Source organism: Actinia tenebrosa, unplaced genomic scaffold (assembly GCF_029948245.1).
Source record: "Actinia tenebrosa isolate PJP-AT-01 unplaced genomic scaffold, QUT_ActTen_1.0 PGA_scaffold10__47_contigs__length_13832649, whole genome shotgun sequence".
NCBI classification, from domain to species: domain Eukaryota; kingdom Metazoa; phylum Cnidaria; class Anthozoa; order Actiniaria; family Actiniidae; genus Actinia; species Actinia tenebrosa.
In genome coordinates, this window is record NW_028292570.1 from 760,445 (window position 1) to 776,066 (window position 15,622).

The following is a 15,622-nucleotide window of genomic DNA, read 5'->3' on the forward strand; positions in this document are numbered from 1 at the left end:
GTCGTGCGCGCCCTCGCTGGTCAATCATCTTTTCCCTGATAGACCAGTGTTGGGTCATCGAACATTGAGACAAATACAGCTCCTTGTCTTTTTTGTTTCTCCAGTTAGCAATTTGCTCATCTATTTTCCTCGCAACACGGTTAAATTCGTACTGCGTTAGGTTAAATTTTGCATGGCCACTGAAATGTTCACTGTAAAGTTGATACCTTTCATGCAAAACCCTTGCCCCAAACTTTGCCTTTCCCTCATTAAAGGCCTTTTTTATAGAACACAGGCTCTTGGTTTCTCGAATGCACACTCTAGCCCAGGCACATTCTACTTTTACAGACATATTGAACTTAAATATTGTTCAAGTGAATTAATTATCCTTGAAGAAAAGTAAATTGCATAAACCATATAGCTTCTAAAGAAGCTGTATGCAAACTAAACTTAGGTCTTCAACTAAATTAATCCCCCTCAAACAAAAATAAGTTTGAAAAGAATTGATATAGCTTCTACGGAAGCTGTTTAAACACAAGTAATTACTTGTAATAAGGGTATGACTTCAACAGACTGTCTCGTAGGAGATCCCTTTGCCTCGACTAAACCGATAGAATTGAAGAGAAATTTGAGGCTCTGTTTGCAAATTGACGCGCGTTGCAAGGTTTTCCCGCCTAAAACTCAAATAAACATGAAGATATTGAAGAATATTTAACATTTTAATAGAGCAGAACTTTTATTTGTTAGTAAACGATCACTCAAACATTGTGGTGTGCATAACCTTTTTCAAATCAAAATTACCTGTCTAAAACTTCCAAAAAGGAATATCTTTGCTCATTTTATAATAGAAGAGGTATCAAATGATTGAACCATGCTCGTAGAATCATCAATATTATCTGTATTTTATGAGCAATTTGAAATCAAACATAGAGGGAATCGAAGGTTTTCGTCCGCCATTTTGAAATTGTGCCATTTTTTCGCTTGGGGAGGTAAGACGAAGATTTTAAAAGCTTCAAAACCAATGGGGTTTTATATCCCCTCTCTCCCCTGGATGGGGAATTTGACTATTTCGGGCCCATTCCCAGCTCGGTATGCAAACCAAAATGGCGGCTCCAAGAAATGGTTAGAAAAAGCAATAGTTTTTCTAAAATGGGGAACATTTAATCATATAAAATCATGTAAATTTATATTTTTCTGAAAAGTAGCATGGTTGTTCTTTATAAAGACGCCTTTCAACTTAGTCCAGAAAGCTTCGTTTCCAAACAGTAAAAGGAAAAGATGCTCAAAATAGTAATTTACTCGTGACTTTGGAATTTTTCTTCATTTATCTACATTGTAGTCAACCTTAAAAAGCGTATTTGAATTATTCAATTACATATGAGTACATAAGGGCCGGATAAGGCAAAGTTAAAAGTCTTTAAATTTTCCCCATTTTACAATTCTTTTCACCGAGTTTTTAATGTAGTATTTTTCAAGAAATTTTACAGACAAGGGTTGCCATAGCAACGAAAATGAAGAAAAAGACTTCATTTTGATATGATTAATAATATATGTCAGTTCGGTGAAGAAAAAATTATTTAGGGGTTAGAAATTTTTTTTTTGATTTTTAGCCTCGTTTCCATGCTAAAGTCAGGACTAGAATTTCAAGATGACAACCATCAATCAAAGATTTAACAGATCAAAAACTGTTTTCCGTGTTTGATACTCTGATCAGAGTATCAAACACAGAAAACTGTTTTTGATTTGTTTTATAAAATAAAAAACGCGCGAAAAGATCGAAAAAAAGCCGTCTTATTCAAACTGACCAATGAGCGCGCGCGATAGATTAAAAATGACGATAGCGTGTTTTGATACTCTCATCAAACATGGTTTTCGACCAATCCTAGCGCGCGTAGTATCCCAATTATTTTATAACTGAACTATAAAATATTTCAGAGATTTTACAAGTTAATTAAGGACGTTCATGGACAAAAGATCCCATCGCCAGATTTTAAAAGGATTTGGACGATGACAGAACATCACACTAGAAATAAAACATGCAAATAAAAAATGGGGGTCCTGACTTCATTTAGCTGTCAGAATATGTGGAAGTTCACCCTTTTTACTTTTAAAACGCTCGAACAACGTAATCATGATGGAAAGCTGTCAAAAATAAGTCCTTTTTTACTGGGAAAAAAATGGTCTACCCCATTTTTCACAGAAGACTAGAAAAAATAAATAAATAAATAAATAAATAAATAGATAGATAGATAGACAGATAGACAGATAGACAGATAGACAGATAGACAGATAGACAGATAGACAGATAGACAGATAGACAGATAGACAGATAGACAGATAGAGAGATAGACAGATAAACAGATAGACAGATAGACAGATAGACAGATAGACAGATAGACAGATAGACAGATAGACAGATAGACAGATAGACAGATAGACAGATAGACAGATAGACAGATAGACAGATAGACAGATAGACAGATAGATAGATAGATAGATAGATAGATAGATAGATAGATAAATGAATAATGAATGAATGAATGAATGAATGGATGAATTGATGAATAAATGAATGAATGAATGAATAAATAAAAGAAATAAAAATTAAAAGATAATATAAAAACCAATGAAATATCAGGTATTCTTCGTTTGCACGTTACGTCATCGCGGCCATGCTGGTACCATTTAACAAAAGGTTTCTTATTAGCATCCATTGTTAACGGTACCACCACAATGGCCGCTACTAAGATCAGTTTGGTTAACCCATAATATTCTGTGAAGCTGTCAATCAGCTGTTATTATTTTCTGTCGTTTCGAATCACATTCGGCTTTCTTATCACGTGGATGACATTAGCCTACGGTACAAGGAGGCGGATCTCTTAGCTTCACTAAAAAATTCTATTACGAGGAGAAAGCCCCGTAGTTTCGGGGAGTGCAGCGAAGCGTAAATATTTGTGGATTTTTCAATTTTTGTTCCTCGAACGAATCTCACAAACAAATGTTGATTGATTTCAGATCATAAATAACGAATGAAGTTATCTTAAGGTAATTTATTCAAGATTTGTTTACAATACTTAACAGTAATCTTTTCACCTTATAGTCATCAACAAGTATTTTTAGGACATCCTGTATACCTTTTGTTTTATTTTATCCGCGATTCGCTAAAGTCATAAGCTCAATAGTACAATTATTGTTTTATTTAAATAACAATCTATTGTTTGACATCCTCGTCGAAGCGTATAGTAGCGTGCGTGTTTGCACTCCAACGAACAATGCGAGATAGATATTTCATTTGCGACCAACAATGCAGAGTAAAAGATTTGGACATTTCCTTACTCAAGTACCTGCTATTTCTTCAAGTGAATATAAAAAAATTACAGATGCAGATAAAACTTGTGGTTTCACGAACGAGAGATCCTTCAAACTTCTAAATTACTAGTAAAAACTCAGGAACTCGACCACGTCTCGCTTGAGTGATTGAATGACAAAAAACTTAGTCAACAATTCACTAATAGCGGAGCACCATACTTAAGAAAAAATGGTAAACCATCGAGTTGATTTTCCATGGCTTGGATGACGTCACTTCCATCCGTCCGTCCGTCCGTCCGTGTTCACGACACAGGAATCCCGCTTGATGTCAAAGCAAAACTACTCACAAATGCGGCTCTCAAATGCAGAGAAAAAAAAACGCTTTAGGACAAGTTATAGACCAAAAACAATTTAAAAAACATTTTCATTTAGTTAAAGATGGAACAAGAAATGTTCTTCAAGAATTCAGGTTTGTTGTTTTTTGGCAAACAATCGTATATATTTTGTTTCTGACAAGCATTTTCCTCGACGAATCGACAAATCAAAGACTTTGTCTCAAAACCTTTTATATTTCTATGGATAAGCTTAATTTATTTTAATGCTGGAGGAAATATAACACGGATAGCATATTACGACAACAAATGTTCGTCCATTCAATAATTTTATTTATTATATAATTACCAATGAAATATCTATTTTTCTCTATTTCGAAAAATTGATATCTTCACACGTGAAAATAACATGTTATTTTCACGTGTGAAAATAATACCATTGCGATGGCTATTCAAAAATACACGGGAAGAATTGCCTGAAAAAGCCAAAACATACTTTCATTGATAATTATATAATAAACAGAATATTACATGGGCGCTTGGAGATACGAAATTTATCTTCGAGTGTTGAAAATCTCTCACTCGTTCGCTGCGCTCACTTGTGAGAGATCTTTTCAACACTCGAAGATAAATTTCGTATCTGTCTGTCTTTCGACTGACTGTCGTGATTGGATTGCGCTCGGAACTGTTAAAAATGTTGGCTTCTTTCGTTCAAAGTAAGGTCTCCCATTGGCATTAATTTGTGTAACGTGATCTAATTTTCAAATCTAAACTTTTTTTCTATACATCACATCAAATTGTGTACACCTGTAAAGTTGAAATTAAGTAACCTCAAACTCTTAAAGATACGTAAAACATTATCTATGATGTGTGCTTTCGTATGTGAATATTCACCGTTGTTAAAAAATCTTAAGGAAACACAGCTGTCTTTGACCTTTTTCTGTATTTATTTACTTTAGCCTTCTCAGGAACAAGACTTACAAATACTCTCTTCTGGTGATGAGGAAGAAGATATGTCACAAACAGCATCTCTAGTAGCAGTACAGCATATCAAGAAATACCCTGCATGTAGAGATAAAACATGTAAACTTATATGCAGAAGATCATTGTTGTTACTATAGTTTTAATGAAAGTTATAAAATAGCTGTTATGAATGTCGCGTTCTGATTGGTTTGGAGCGCGTGCTTTATGAGAGCACATTGCACGCGCGCGCACTTTCCGTTGCGTCATTCCTATCTATTATTGTAATTTGTATTTTATAAAAGAAATAAAAAACTTGCTTGCTGTTCTGTGTGCAGTCATAAAGCACTTGGGGATTGGCAGAACACTCGAGAAGTGTCCAGAAGCACTCCGCTACGCTTCGTGCTTCTCCTAACACTTCTCTTGTGTTCTGCCAACCCCCGCGTGCTTTATGACAGCACACAGCACGCGCGCGCGTTTTCTATTTCTTCAACAACACTTTTTTAGTCTATACATTGTTTACTGATACTTTTCAACAGCTTTTTCCAGAAATAGACTTCACAAAGCTAGAAAAAGATCAAATAACAACACTATTCCTAAAACGGTTGCCATGGGAGATCAGGTATAAGAAAAACCAAGATGTGATTACTAAAGCCAAGACACTTTAAACACAAAATATTTCTCTCCAAATCTGTTTATTGTTCATTACATAAGCAACTTTTTCAAAAGTTGTGTCGTTTGAAGAATATACATAATACTAGACTCAAAACTTCACATTTTCAAAACAGGCCTCAAACTTTAAAAAAAAACTGTGCTTAGGAAGCACAATACAGTTGTTGCAGTTTAGCTTGACAATCAACATTCCTTGTCGCCACATAGTTTATTATTGATATGCACTGATCAACTGTTTCCAGCTGTGACTGCAATATAACACAATCAGCGGATTAATCATGAATGGTAAATCTGGCTGCTAGCAATGTTGACTGCCTCTTTCAGGTTTCCTCGTTTTCTACATAAGACCCACTCTGGCTCAGAGTTTACTTAGGACAATATGAACATACACCAATGTTAAATAACATTTCCTTGTAAGTAGTTAAATATGTTTCACTTTGAGTTAAAAGATTCTATACAAAATAAAGTACGTTTCAACTGCAAAAAATGTGTCAATTACATATACTGTATCATAATGGATATTCAAAAACACCAAATCTATTTTGTCACATTTATTGTCCATTCTACTGGGAAAAATTTTTAAACAATAATTTTAAGTCTTTAAGCAAAATTAAACAAAGCCACTTGACACAAAAAATGAAAACCGCAAACCCCTGAAACTAGGCTTTGCGGGCCGAAACATCATTGCTCTAAGAGCAATATAGCCTTGTTGTCTTTTAACTCTCTTGGGAATGCTAGCAACCCATCAATATATTGGTAACAGCTGTTAGACTATGTGGGAAATTTGTTATAGCGGAGCACCATACTAAGAAAAAATGGTAAACCATCGAGTTGATTTTTCATCGAGTTGGCTTGACTTACGTCACTTCCGTCCGTCCGTCCGTCCGTCCGTCCGTCCGTCCGTCCGTCCGTCCGTCCATCCGTGTACACAACACATGAATCCCGCTTGATGTCAAAGCAAAACTACTCACAAATGCGGCTCTCAAATGCACAGAAAAAAAAATCGCTTTAGGACAAGATAGACCAAAAACAATTTAAAAAATACTTTTATGTAGTCAAAGGTGGATCCAGAAGTGTTCTTCAAGAATTCAGGTGTGTGTTTTTTAGCAAACAACTGATATATATATATTTTTTTGACAAGCATTTTTCTCGACGAATGGACAAATCAAAACCTTTCTCTCAAAACCTTTTACATTTCTATAGATGAGCTTAATTAATTTTAATGCTGGAGGAAATATAACACGGAGAGCATATTACGACAACAAATATTCGTTCTTTATTTAGCTTTGTAAATCTTTAGCAATTCGGTTGTTTTTAACCAACTAACGTATGTTTTTCGTTCATTAAAAAAAAATTTAAAAAAAAGTATGCAGCTTTGTTCGCCTCCTATCGCGGGGTCCCATCGGCAAAACAATGCAGACTTTCATTCAAGAATTTTACATCTTTCTATAGATAATTTATTTAAGTATTGAATGAAATATAAATTTTTACCAAATATTCAACTGTTTATTAAGCTGTTCGATCAAGTATGGTTATAAAAATGAGCTTAAATTTGTTTTGGTTTGAGATGTTATTGTATAAAGACCTAGACTTTCACTTTCAAAAGCAAGAAAATATTCAAAAACATTTACAAACGCCAATTTACTGACAAAGAAATTAGTCATTTTATATTTTGCATTGCCTTTTGCATCATTTTCTATTTTGTCTCAGTTGTTCTTGTCAAGTTTAAATGAATGTAAGCTTTGTTTTTAAGTAAACCTTATTTTTTTGCTCACCTTAACCAGTTTTCAAGTCTGTTTTTTTGCCTTGATTTGTCCTAAATCTCAAGATTTTCGATTTCAATGAAAGACATCCGAGGTCATTTTCAAAACTTGATATTGTTATGTACGGCCCGACCTAACTCAGTCAATAAGCATTTTATCATTTGACTCTCACGAAAATAAAAATAATTAAGAAAAAGAAAGCGCGCGGATTCGAGCAGGGCCGGACGGGTTTTTCCGGCCCGCTTACGTCAACCCGTCCGGCCCCCATCACGTGACTTTTTCCAATGGTTTTATTAGAGCGCGCGAGCAGGGCCGTACGGGTCATATGATAAATTGGATTATCTGTAGTTATCTTTCGTCTTTTTTTAAGTAAAAGAGATTCAAAGCCCGAAAACTGTCGGCCTTGGAAAACTTTGTCGAACAATCTTCAAAGAACAAAACTAGCCCCTGGGGGTGGTGCTGTGTTGTGTACGAAATCCCCCCTCCTCCCCCCCCCCCCCAAAACAAAAAGCAAGAAACAGTGTAGTGCATTTTGATTCGATTTCACTGCATGGTTTTTATCATGGGAGAAATTATCTTCATTTCGACTAAAACATAATTGAAGATTTTTTCCCCTATCTTATTTTTACCTTTTAGTTTCATTCAAATTGTTCTCCCTGTGACTTCCGTATCGGGAGCTCCGCTTTTAGGCAGTGCCTAAATATATATATTAGTAAGGTTTTTGATTACAGTAGAAAGCGTTTGATCAACTTTTGTCATTTGTTTGTATGTAACATTGCTGAAACAATATTAAGTCACGTTCTTTTTTGTTTAGACTTAGATAGTAATACTCTGATCAAAACACGCGGGATGTTGAGAGAACACGAGAGGAGCGTAGGAAACCACGACACGTAGCGGAGTGGTTTCCAGCTTCTGGAGTGTTCTCCCAACATCCCAAGTGTTTTGATCGGAGTATCAAACACAGAAAACTGTTTTTGATTTGTTTTATAAAATAACAAACGCGCGAAAAGATCGAAAAAAAGCAAAGTCTAAGTAAATTCTCCCTACGTGCAGATTAATGAGTAATAACACGTCCAAACCATTTTTTCTTCGTATGTATGTTTTGTTCTACACACTATAAACTCGCAAAAATGTAAAAATATCTATGATTGAGCTGCGATTGTTGTACTTTCATTGCTTCTACCATTATCAACATCAACACTATCATGACCATCTATTAAAATGAACATCTAAATCCACATTCTTCGCCTTGATTACCAGGATTATTGTAATCAACATCATCATCATTACGTACAACATTATCATAATTACCATAACCTAAATCATAACTATTTTTATAAATCGGTATAAATATTGACACGTAAATTGTCTTTATTATATGATTAACTATGAAATATCTATTTTTCTCTATTTCGAAAAATTGATATCTTCACACGTGAAAATAACACCATTGCGATGGCTATTCAAAAATACACGAAAAGAATTGCCTGAAAAGGCCAAAACATACTTCATTGATAATTATATAATAAACAGAATATTACATGGGTGCTTGGAGATACGCAATTTATCTTCTCGTGTTGAAAATCTCTCACTCGTTCGCTGAGCTCACTTGTGAGAGATCTTTTCAACACTTGAAGATAAATTGCGTATCTCCGCGCGCCCATGTAATATCCTCTATTTATTATTATTATCATTATAAATTGCTCTCATCATCAATGCTGACATCATCACCATCATCGTCGTCGTCGTCATCAACATCATCATCATCGTCATCACTATCATCATTATTATCATCATAATTATTATAATCTAACCCTTGCTCTTCATCATCATTATCTACATAGTTTTTTCAACATTTATATCTTGATTCAACAGCATGCGTAAATGTTGTTTTGCTCTTTCATCCAGGTGAGGTGATGATTTAGATATAAGGGCTACTGCCCATTTTCTCTCTCTTTTACCAAGTTTCATGATAATTGGATCCTTTTTTTTTTGTTTTTCGATTGTTCTGTTTTTGTGCTCGCGATTTTCTCTTTATTGCGAAGAAGTTGAAACGAAATGCCGATGTGCAATCATCCAAAAGCTTGATAAGTCGGTTTTGTAACAAACTCATTTCTTCTTGCAAAGTTTTTGAGGATGTAATGATCCGTTCATCAAAGCCGTGTGCAGTTTTTTGTCCTGTCAGAATTCTACCCGACGAGTGAATGGTACTTCATAAATGTTCTTTGAGGGCGTTCTCAAGGGTAGTTAGTGACTCTTTGATACTTTTTATATGTTCTAAGTTCTGTTTGATAGAGTGTGAGTCATGTGGTTTGAGAAGTACGTGGTTGAAAAACGGCTAGTAGCACAATACTTAGAACATCTTCATCATCTGGAGCAAAGGGGAAAAAAAGAGGGCAGAGACCAGAGAACTTACAAGGAAGGAAGAAAAGAAGAAATGCTTCAACGACTTTAATTGGAAGGTTTATACAGGGATGGAGGTCTGAAAAAATTAAAGGTGTCAGTACTAGACGTGTATATAGAAAACAAGCGATTAAAATCTCCAGGGGAGCAAAAAAAAAAAACACGAAAAAGTGGATGCTGTGACAATGGATATTGCTTGGTCACTTTTGCCAACTCAACAGCCTACTAAACAATAGATTTTACGAGACTGACGACAGTGATGATGATGACCAAGATGAGGATGATGATATAGTGGTTGAAGAGATTGGAAGCGATGACGATGATCTTTCATCATTATCCTCTTCAGACACTGAAGATGAATTGCATCAAGAAGAAGAACAAATTGCTAGTCTGTTGAACACCACAAGATCAGAAAGAGTTTGCAGAACTTGGAGGGAGAGACCAAGTGCTGCTGACTAAAATTTTTTTGGCATAAGAACTAACTAAAACTATTAATTATTTTTACTATACTTTTCCATAATAACATTTTCAAACCGATGTATTTTATAAAGAATAAGTGCCTCGCAAGCAACACCACATATCAATCTAACTGCTATGTATGCTTATAGTTTGCAACATTCCAGATTTATATACAAAAATTAAAGCTATTTACAGGAGGGGGAGGTCTGTAATTTTTTGGGCTGTCTTGTCAGAGGGGGCCAAACGTTTTAGGCTCAAATTCTATGTGGAGCCAAAATTTTTGATCCCTAGTTTCAAATAATTTACCGGCCCTCCCCCCCCCCCCCCCCCCCCCCCCCCCCCCCCCAATAATTAATGACCGCTCCCTAATCTAGACGTTTTCATTCCAAAGGTCAAACGGTTTGAATGGCCTATGAGCGTTACTTCTTTAACGGTCGTTCCGTACTTGACTCTGTTTGTACTATTACCAACAACAACGCGACCGCGCGATGCTCCATATTGGAACTTAAGGTGAATTTGATTAACCATATTAACTCTGGACGGTTCAATATTACTGACGTAAGGAGCATCGCGCGGTCGCGTTGTCCTCTGTCAGTTTTCAATAAACCTACGACTAAGTTTCACAGAAAAATTCCTTGAAGGTACCGGTTTTCCCATATTTTTCAAGTTTTCTGAAATCAGGCAAGCAGGCATCGTGGCCCTCTTTCTTGCAGTACATTAGTTCGCCAGAAAGTCCTTTATTCTGTAGATAGCTGACACTGTAATACTGTCTGAGATAACGAAATACTTGCATGTACGGGATCCATCTGCCATTAGTTTTGATCTTCATAACACTCCCCATCTTCTCACTGTGAACATAAATAGTCACGATACCACCAACTTTCCATGCAATATTTGGAGGATAACAAAAAAATTCAATGGCTTCCTTGTGAGTATTAAAAGAAGTGAAGTTTTTCTTCTTAGCAAATTTGGCAAGTACTTCGTAAAAGGCATTTCTGTTTTTATAAAGCACAAACATATCGATGTCTCCTGAATCCCAGGGCAGTACACCTCGCATTTTGACTGCACCAACAGCAACCCCACCATCAATGCTGTACGGGATTCCTTCGGACTCTAAAAAGTCCGCTACTATAAATAAACAAGACTGTAAATTATTTACCATGAAGGGGTAAGCAAATGTTCCTTGATGTGCCCAATGTCCGCCGTCCAGCATCACTTTGTGGGCTGTGGGCTCATCACAAATGTCTTCACCAAGAATCGGAATTTTTAAAACGAAACACTTTATGTTTATGGGCAAAAGGAAGGTGTTTTAGGAAATAGTCACGCGCGTTGATAGTCATATTAGAGTTACACTTGCTGTCTTGGCAGACTTTGTGGATTGCCTCTGGACGTACACCACTCAGCGCACCTCCTTTCTTAACTTGAATGAAGAAATCGGTAGTTGCTAACGCTGTCATCTTGTCATCAAAAGCATGTGCTTTATCAACGAATAAACGCTTAATACTAGCCGTTCTTCCCATAAATGAAGCACCGATGTTCTCACAGATCATAAGTTCACCGATGGACCGTTGATATTCATATCTCTGAGATAAGGTCCAGTTACACAATATCAAACGGTAACATGGGAATTTCAAGATGGTCACCAGTCAAAATAGACCCACTCACAAAGTCTAGCTCGGGAATGCTTTCCAGTGCACGTAACAACCAACCAGAGCTGTGGTCGGATGTATGAGGAAACAATCCATGCTGGCAATCTAAAAACAAGAAATACTTCGTACGAACCTTTTGAATGAGCGAATTGAATGTCGATCCAACAGTAGAACTATTGAGTGAGAATAGTATTTCAATACTTGGAAACGAACGAAGAAGAGCTTGCTGCCTGACTTCAACGCATGAAGAGGGTACGTTGTTGTTTCCTTTGTATAGTATGATAGTCACAAATCTAGCAAACAGCTCGATGTTATTGGCCAAGTCGTGTTTCTCAGGTCGTGGAAGGGACACTGTTCCTCGTTTGGCATACTTTTCGTTTGTGGTTTCAATGTCTTTGTTTGTCGTGTTTATCGATTCTTTACTTAATATTTCCATATCCAGTCGTTCTTGAAGACGCTTCAGCTTCTGTTGTAAGCCCTGAATCACATGAATTTTGTCATTGCAATTACACTGAGATACAGGTATCAAGGAAGAACTTTTCTTGACACTAATACTCCTGAAATTCGCTATATTCAAGAGAATATACACGATACACAGCTGAGAAAGAAGAATGAATGCTAGCGCTATGATCACTAGTCTAGAACACTGGAGTGCCATCTTTCTTTCTTTTCCAGTTAAAGTGCCACCATAGATTCCGTATATTACTGAATTTATGCCCTTTTAACTTTTCACTAGATGTTTTATCACCTCACCTATGGCTAGCCTCCTCAGCAACCGTTCGTCAAATCGGTCCGAAAGCGAATCAAACTACCTTTGTGCCCTTTTTGTCGCATTTTGTTGACATACATAATTTAACAGATGTCAAAGTAACACGCATGGGTTGGTAGCAAAGTAGCCTCACCTAGTTTCGAATCTAGCCATTAGCCTAAAAGAAAATACGGCTGTCAGTCTCTTTAGTTAATGAAATTGAAATATACATGAATTTGTCGTTAAATACTACGCGGTAATGAAGCTGAATCCCCCCCGGGGATTTGGTAGAATTCATGTGTTTACTGGAGTGCCATTGACAGCTTGCTAGGACGTTAAATGTTTACATGCATGTCTCAAGACAGTCATGGTAATAATTCATCAAAAACCGGTTCAATAGTTTAAAAACCGGCTAAAAAATTCATAGAGCATTTGGTATCTCAGAGTAGGAGATAAATCTTTTGCATTGGAGAAGAAATCTAGCTAAAGCCACCGACGACGGGGTGCATTTGTCCTGACCCCAGATTGTGTGACATGGTTTTAAGCTCAAGCTGCGCTCGATTATCGTGGAATTAACACAGAGGACCACTTGATTGAAGAGTATTTACTCTCTAGTTATGCTATTTATACTCTTGGCAAACCATCTTAATACAAAAATTTAAAAAAAGAGAAATATTGAGTCGATTTAGTGTTATATTGATAAACAACCCGTGTAATTGATTAGCCGTATAGCGTGTTTGAACGCTACAAGTTGAAATTCCTTCACGCGGTGGCATTTTAATAGTCGGAGCTAAAACTTGGCACAAATAAACTAGAATATGTGTACTTTCGTGCTGTGCAAGTGTTCTTTCGATTCATTAGGTACCAGCAGCGATATTGGAGGCTGAATTTCACCTATAATTTGACTGCCGCTCGATCATAAAAACACAACATGTTTTAGAAGGCCGATTTCTCGTATTTAAAAAGCAATTTATTACAAATTCTTGAACCATTCTTAAAGATATAGAGTTGATTTAACTACCTGGGAAATATGAATTCATTTGGATTCTTTTTGATCTATTGAGAGCTCTTTAAAGATGGCCATCGATTTTTGCATATTAATTAGGAAAATTACCCATTTTAATCGATTTTTCAAACTTTTGCAATTTTCTCAAAAATAAAAGCGCGCTGGGACATTTTGATATTATTTCCTAAAACAACTTACCCAAAGTGTTGTTTTGGTACAATAAAAAGAAATTCGATTTTTTGAAACTGATTTAAGATTCTCGACGCTTACAGACATACGCTCTTAAGTAAATACCTTAGTGACGTCAGCAACGCAACGCTATTTTCTCCGGTTACCAAGGGCGCTTGGGGAAATATTGGTGTTTTTTAACCGTTAGAAACTGTTGAACTGTTACTTATCTGTTCTGTTATGTGCTGGCTTGATTTGTTCAGTCTTCCCGTCTATATACGCCAAAAATACTGCCGTGACCAACGGTTGAACCGTTGGTCAGAGCAGTATTTTTGGCGTATATAGAAGGGGAAAACTGAACAAATCAAGCCAGGACATAACAGAACGGATAAGTAACAGTTCAAACAGTTTCTAACGGCTAAAAAAAACACCAATATTTGCCCAGGCGCCCTTGGTATTACTAATCGAGTGTCATTCCACTCCACTGGTTAAAAGATATACAAAAGCGGTACATTTTTATTTTAACAAGATGCCTTATAGGCATGCACTGGGTTGCCTGTATAATATGCAAAGGAAAAGCAGTATATAACCTCTAAATGCTAGTGAAATACGCATTAGAAAAGAATGACTTTATTGAACTAGCTTATATAATGGACGGGTTACAGTAGGCCCTGACTCTTGTCGACCTTCTTCAATTCCCCCTTTGTCCCCCACCTGCATCCCGGGATATGTGTGGAAATTTAGTAATGCAACAACAACAGTAGAGTGCAAACAATTAATCCGTGAAACACTAATTACTAAATAGTACAAAATAGTGCTAGTTAAACAATAGAAAACAATGGAATTTACATGAAACTGCGCTATTTAGTGTTACGAAAGTTTCACAGTTATATTGTTTGCACTCTACTTCTACAGCGAACTAAAACTGACAAATGCCACAGTATATGAGGAAGAAATTTGCAATAAATGGCAAATAATAAAGATCCACCCACTGGAACAACTAAATTTGGCTTGGCAAAATAATTTTCTTAAGCCAGGATGTAATTTAGGGAAAGTTAAAACGTAGTCCAAGGGGGAGGGGGGAGCAGAGTGGTTCAGTGGTATTTAGAGAGTTTTAGATTGACTTTTTTTCTCCCTGCAAACGGCAAACGTGACCACGTTTTCATCGTTTTCCTGTATTTAAGTTAACCTCTTGCAAACTTTCTTACCAAAGACAAATATTCTTTTGTTTTTCTACTACTTGGACTTTTTTGCGATTCTTTCTCAGCTATTTGAAACTGATTTTTCACTGGTCAACTGACGTTTCAAGTTTGCTGTAAACGTAAATTTAAAATTCTCTCTTGGCAGGGTTTACAGTGTGGCAGCCCTGTCGTGTTGTTTGGCCAAGTGCTTGTAGAGCTTTCGCCTCGCCAATCACCTATAAGTTCAGAGGATGAAGTGTAGAACATGGGACATCTACCTCTTTTAGGTGTCATGGGTGCTAGGGGTGCAGGAGCCTGGTTGTCATGGTAACCTCTTCAAACGTTACGGTTAGGGGCTACCATGTCTTTCACTCATGCCAAAATTACCACTACCATGAGCTTTAATATGTAGTTACTTTTAAAAATTGTAAAATGCTGCAATCTTTGGTTAAAAATGGCCTCCATATTTGAATTTACGAAACGAATCCTGATGTAGTGCTAGACATTGCTTGAGCAGGGATGACAGGATATGTGAATTCCATTAATACGCAGGACGCAAAGAATTGTTAAAAAGGTAGTATTAATCCCCACGAAAGCCTCACATATCCTGAGATTGCGGAGTGGGGGATTAGCTTTGACTGGTAGTAAATAGACCTCGTTTTGAGTAGATAGAACAGACGATGTCAGTACAGGTCACAAGTCAATCTGGGAAATAAAGTAGTATAAAATGAAACAGTTCTTGTGGTATCCCAATGTCTTATACGTTTAGAAATTCCAGTACTTAGTACAAAAATGGGAAATGGAATGATTTTTTATGCTTCACAAACTTAGACTACAAAAACTCAAATAAGGGTAATGTTGGTAATTGGAATACAATAAATGTGATGTAATACCCAGTTTGTTTGAACTACTCTGTTAAATAGGAAATTGTTTACCAGTATTACAATAAAAATGAATAAAGTCTTGATCATCTGATCAATAACAGGGCTAGAA

At 36.4% G+C, this 15,622-nt stretch overlaps 3 long non-coding RNA genes across 3 annotated transcripts; 2 read left to right on the forward strand and 1 right to left on the reverse strand.

Moving 5' to 3' along the window:
- Positions 1–3,627: 3,627 nt before the first annotated feature.
- LOC116299437 (uncharacterized) lies at positions 3,628–4,774 on the forward strand. Its single transcript, XR_004197469.1, has 2 exons — positions 3,628–3,757; positions 4,580–4,774. It is a non-coding gene; the product is annotated as an uncharacterized LOC116299437 (long non-coding RNA).
- LOC148912671 (uncharacterized) lies at positions 4,549–7,343 on the reverse strand. The gene is made up of 2 exons (XR_016119199.1): positions 7,028–7,343; positions 4,549–4,682 (listed from the first exon to the last, which is right to left on the reverse strand). It is a non-coding gene; the product is annotated as an uncharacterized LOC148912671 (long non-coding RNA).
- LOC116299427 (uncharacterized) lies at positions 6,208–15,622 on the forward strand. The gene is made up of 2 exons (XR_004197468.2): positions 6,208–6,344; positions 14,796–15,622. It is a non-coding gene; the product is annotated as an uncharacterized LOC116299427 (long non-coding RNA).